Raw genomic sequence first — 6,218 nt, 5'->3', positions numbered from 1 at the left:
GTGCAGTTCAACAGCTGTTGCTCCTCCACTGTGGGTTAAGGGTAGAGGCACTGTGTCCATGGTGACCTATTTGAGTCAGTGAGGGTGGGAACTGTGAGATTCTCACAGAGGTTAATGACAGAGCAAATGCTAGCAATCCAGTTTTCACTAGACATTTGGCTTCTTAAGGGAAATTTATGTTTTTAAAGAAAGGATCCACTCTCTAATTTCCTCATTTTAATAAAGCAGATAAACTTGTGCTAAACCAGAGTTATACATCTGAAAACTTATTTGGAGCCAAGAAGTGCTTACAAAAGAGACCATACTTTACTCTTGTCTTACATTTTAATTTAGAACATGCATTATGATTTTGTGCTTATTTAAATATCTCACTCTGCTTTTTCCAAAAGATTTGAGGTAGGCTACAGCAAAGGCATAATAAGGCTAACAAAATAGGTATGAGTAATACATCATGATCAGGACTTCCCTGGTTGTGCAGTTGTTAAGAATCTGCCTGCCAGCAGTGGTTAAGAATCCACCTGCCAATGCAGGGGACACGGGATCGAGCCCTGGTCCGGGAAGATCCCACACGCCGTGGAGCAACTAAACCTGTGTGCCTCAACTACTGAGATTGCACTCTAGAGCCCACGAGCCACAACTACTGAGCCCCTGTGCCACAACTACTGAAGCCCATGTGCCTAGAGCCCATGCTCCAAAACAAGAGAAGCCACCACAGTGAGAAGCCTGTGCACCGCAACGAAGAGTAGCCCCTGCTCTCCACAACCAGAGAAAAGCCCGCGAGCAGCAACGAAGACCCAATGCAGCCGAAAATAAAATAAAATAAATAAATAAATAAAAAGATCCGCCTGCCAATGCAGGGGACATGGGTTCGAGCTCTGGTCCGGGAAGATCCCACATGCTGCGGAGCAACTAAGCCCATGTGCCACAACTCCTGAGCCCACGTGCCGCAACTACTGAAGCCTGTGCACCTAGAACCCGTGCTCCTCAATAAGAGAAGCCACTGCAATGAGAAGCGTGCGCACCGCAACAAAGAGTAGCCCTGCTCGCCACAACTAGAGAAACCCCGTGCACAGCAACAAAGACCCAACACAGCCAGGAGTAAAAAAATAAAATAAAATTTAAAAAAGTAATACATCATGATGAAAGGAAAGGAGTGCATTAGAGAAAGAAATATGACTCTATATTTTCTTCTAGTGGGTCATGTGATACTGACAAGCATTAATGAACTTCATGTCTTGGCAAAATTGGAGGAAGAATCCCCATCACATGCGGATGAATTAGATTTGGGGTTTGTACCTGGGGTGGGGGAAGAGGAGGAGGAGGAACCTACCCCATATTCACTCCTGTATCGCAAGTGTCAGGCATTGGGTGTATGTTTGATTTGAAGAGGTTTATATTATAAAACCATACCTGGAAACAAGTCAAGCTGTTAAATAAAATAAATAAAGAAGAGAAACAAGTTTTCATAGGGGTATCATTAGTGCCATTCTAGTGGTACTTTTCATAAATGCCTTTGTGGCTTCTGCATCTGTAGGGAACATAACCACGACCTGAGCTCCAACTCCAGGATCTGTGTCAAAGTAAATTAACACATAGAAAATAATTCAACACTGACTCTATTTTTAAAAGACCTTTGCCCTGAACATACAGACTGTTCCCAGACGACTGGCCTGGGGCTCCTGATAGTATATTTTAGCTTCAGGGTCTATGTGGGGTGATTCCTGAGGGGCAGTGGTAATGGACAAACACCTGGGCATTCTGTTCTCATGCAGGTAGTACAGGTTTGCAGCAGCCATCAGACATTGAAGAACATTGTCTGTAATTAGAGATTTCTTAAATATTTATTGTCTTTCAGTACTTGGAAGATTTATTAAACTGATGAACCTAGATCTATCCTAAACAATTAGTAGCTTCTCATTTTTTTTTTTTTTTTTTGGCTGTGCTGCGTGGCTTGTGGGATCTCAGTTCCCTAACCAGGGATTGTATCTGGGCCACAGCAGTGAAAGCCCGGAATCCTAAACAGTAAGCCACCAGGGAATTCCCTGTAACTTCTCATTTTTGTAGGACTGTTATCAAGAAGTGGAGTGTCCTACTTAGAAATGAAAGTAGTTGATTTTTATGTTTTAGTTACTGAAATAGAAGGGATGAAGGAATACCTGTTGAGAAAAGGTAATCTTGAATTTTAAGAGGTTGTTTTAAGTTTTGCTTATCTTTCATCGACTTAGCATATATTTGCTCTACTATAATACTTATACTATAAATTACCCTGCAAATTGCTTTTTCTTGAACTAGCAAATCAAAATGACTACAATGTGTATTGGGGAGCTCGGTGACTGAATATAAAGATATATGTGGCTCATTTGAAAATGCTGTACTCATATTAAATGCATCTTTGAACTGGCTCTTAATATCAAAATATTCTTTCTTACACAGGATAGATCCACATCTATCCTGTGATGTGGATCACAGGATAAATGTGTTTCCTCACACACTGATAAATCAATCAGCCTTATACTCCATCATGATGAAACAGAGGTAATGCTGGTGTTAAGAGAAGAGGTAGTTGTGCCTAATGTGAGTGGTCCCAGATTTGAAGGAGTGGTTCTTCAGAATAACTGAAGTCTCCAGGACTATCCCGGGACTTGTACCCCATGAGAGCCTTGTGTAGTACAAAGAGCCACAAGCTTCAAAGTCATCATCTGGGACTCAAATCCTGGTTTTGTCACTTGAGCAAGTGAATTGACCCTTTTGATCCTATGTTTCCTTATCTGTAAAGAATTCTTCATAGAGGATTACCTGGTACATGGAAAGCAGTGATAAGTTCTCTTCCCAACTGTGATTTCCTGGTAATGTATGGAAAGTCTTACTATTCTCACTGGATTTTTCTTAGGCCCAGTGTTCTGAAGTGACTAACCTGAGCTGGAAGGACTACATTGACATACCAAACCTTCACTTCTGGGCTAGGTATTTTCAGGTTTGCTGCAGCTGGCTAGGTTCCCATCAGTTGTTTTTCAGTCCAATTCTAGATTTCATGTTACTCCAATTTATAAGCATCCTTCTAATTTTGCAACTACTTGCTTTGGGTCTGCTCTGAGTTTTGCCCTAGGATGGAATTCCAGGATCCTTGACAATAAGAAGTCCTCAGTGACAGAGCCCTTTTTCTTTATCAGAAATGGTTGTTTTATTCAGCTAGAGGACTGCAAATGTAAAGATTCTGTCCACAAATATTTATTGAGCACCTACTCTGCCAGGCGTGGTTTTGGGAGCTGGAGGTACAGCACTGAACAAAATAGACAAGTTTTTTATGCACATGGAGATTACATTCTCCATTTCAGTGGGGCAGAGATAGGAGGTCAGCGTGAAAGACTATATAAGTAAACAATTCCATGGACAGGACAGTTTATTTACAGTGATAAAATCCTATGAGAAAACAGAATAATATGAGTAACATGGTATGTGTGTGAGGTTGAAGGGGCAACTTGAGACTTGGGGTCAGAGAAGACCTCTCTGAGGTGGTGACATTTGAATTGACAATTTATGATTCTTACTCACATCCCTTCTCCCTCTCCCTCCCATTCCCCCAACTTCCAATTTGCCCATGAAGTGGTTGTCACATTACTTGGTGAATGATTGGGAGACAGGAGTTGTGGGTCATAGTAACTTGGAAAGGGTTTTTTTTTGAATGGAGGGTAGGAGTGTTTATATGGCTGTTGATCTGACCGAGTCTGGCTACACCTTGCTCTCAGTCTTGGGAGTGGGGCCACAGAGTAGAATCTGTGTATGGGTAGGAGCAGGTTCAATGGAAGTTTCTTTATTTTTAAACTGCAAACATGAATATCAAGAGAAGCCTTCTGAGCTTATGCTAGAGGACAACAGTATGAAAGACTTGATAGATCAGGGTCCAACTATATTCTCAAGGCAGAATGAATTAGACAACAGTCTAAACAGATGCTCAGAGCAAAGATGTGTGTGTGTGTGTGTGTGTGTGTGTGTGTGTTTCTTTACATGAGGGTGAGAGAGAAGGCTGCTAAGGGAGAAAAGAGATAAGAGAAGATTTCAATTGGCCATCATCTAGTTGAAACACAGAAAAAATTTTATACACTGCATGCTATACTTTCTGGTTTATTTTTTTGAAGATCACTGACTGTAAATGTTAGTAAGGTGACACTAATTTTTCTTTTTTTTTTTTTGTGGTATGCGGGCCTCTCACTGTTGTGGCCTCTCCTGTTGTGGAGCACAGGCTCCGGACATGCAGGCTCAGCGGCCATGGCTCACAGGCCTAGCCGCTCCGCAGCATGTGGGATATTCCCGGACCGGGGCACGAATCCGTGTTCCCTGCATCGGCAGGCGGACTGTCAACCACTGCACCACCAGGGAAGCCCTTGGTGACACTAATTTTAATATTAAAAAATAATATCAGGATGGTATACACAAACCATTTACATGGGAAATCCCTGTAAATGACATTAATATCATAGAACAAGATGATGAGTGAGATAACCACAGTTTTACATTTTTCAGAGGACAACCCAAGAATGGAATTTTTATGAGGGTAACACAGAAAAATACAGCTCTGAAAGCAACTGTATAAGACAGAAATAAAACATAGTAATACTTGAATACCAAAGAAAAAAGTGGTAGGTTAAAATAGGTTATATTTGTGAATATAGCAAGTAAAAATATTTCTGAAGATGAAGGACATGTATGGTTGTTTTAAGTCTGGGTGACCTTCTACTTCCTCTTGTTTGTGGGTTATAAGGGCAGACCAGTTGAAAGGAAACTAACTGAGTTTCCTCTCCTGTCTTTTACATATGAGAAAGAAAGAAAAAAGCATTTGCTATTATGGATGCAGTTCTCAGAATCTCACTAGAGGGTGGTGTTGGTTCTAAAACCAGAGATTGCTAATCTGGTACATTCATTACCAGGCTGCATTTATATTTAAAGAAAAGGTAAAATCAAGTCTTCTCAGTCTTCCCTAAAAGTTGGTAAATGTCAAGTCTGAAAACTCCCAAGGGCCTCATCCAGTTCTGGCTGCTTGCAGCCCTAGAGGATCCAGATAAAGTAGTGAAGAGATTACCTGAGGAGTTAAGTGGCAGATTCTAATTTCACCTCTTGCACTAACTAGTAGACAAGAAACTAAAGCTCTGTGGGCCTTCTTCTCATCTGTAAAATAAAAGGGTTGCGCTAGATGATCCCTAAATCCCCTTGCACCTCTAAAATTCTGACATTCTAACAAATTCTGGGTCTAAAAGGCTGAAGAATTTCTCATGTTCTTAGTCAAAGGAACAAGTAACATCTCAAATTATAAAATTATTAATAATTAAAATATAATTTAATGTTATAAATAAGGTTTAACAGAGATTCTAATATTAAAAAGCCTTTAAATTAAAATGTCAAATCTTCTGTCCTACTAGGGAACCTCAGAGCCATCCTTTTTTCACCTATCTGAACATTTTGTGGTTAATTTCACTGCCGTAATGCATCATTCAAGGATATCGCTCCTCTTGCTAACTTGCTGGAAATGAGGCAAAATATGTTTATATAGGATTATCTAGAGAAAGGAGGTTGAACCATTCATTATCAAATAGGGATATTTTAGGATAGAGATTAAATCCCCTACCTCACCTTGTGCTTAGCCAACATGCATCATATCTACGCTTTGTGAGGAGCCACTCACCAGAGGATTTAGTTGGTTTGGCTTCCTATTACCCTCACCTCTTTTTACCTGATTCCATTTCCTTGTTATATTTATTCACATTGCAGAGTGAACTGAAGATGTTTACACGGAAACTGAAGCAAATTATCCAACAACAGGGTCCCAGTAAACCCTAATTTATCTCTGCATGGACTTAACTTCTAAAGGTGAGAGCCTGCAATTAACCCCTGATGGTGCGAAGCTGCACTCCGCGTCACCCCAAAGGCTTTGACCTTGATACTCAACACCCCATTTCCTCCAAATTGCTTTGCTTTGCAAACGAAGGTTTCCTTTCCCCCGCCTCTGTCCCATCCCCGGATTTTGTTGCAACTTCAGGTTCGTTTCGAACATCTAAACTTCCCAAAATACACACGGAGCGCCTCCGGGTGCGCACACGCGCGCTCTCACACCCCACTCGAGTACACAAGCCCGTCTGGGTCGGCTCCGGGTTAGACAACACATTCCATTCTTCGCGCTTGGGCACACCCCTCCCTAGTGGGGATTGGTCGGGCCGACCCCCCCC

The sequence above is a fragment of the Phocoena sinus genome, chromosome 7 (genome assembly GCF_008692025.1).
Source record: "Phocoena sinus isolate mPhoSin1 chromosome 7, mPhoSin1.pri, whole genome shotgun sequence".
Lineage (NCBI taxonomy): Eukaryota > Metazoa > Chordata > Mammalia > Artiodactyla > Phocoenidae > Phocoena > Phocoena sinus.
Note: the sequence above shows the minus strand (reverse complement) of the source record.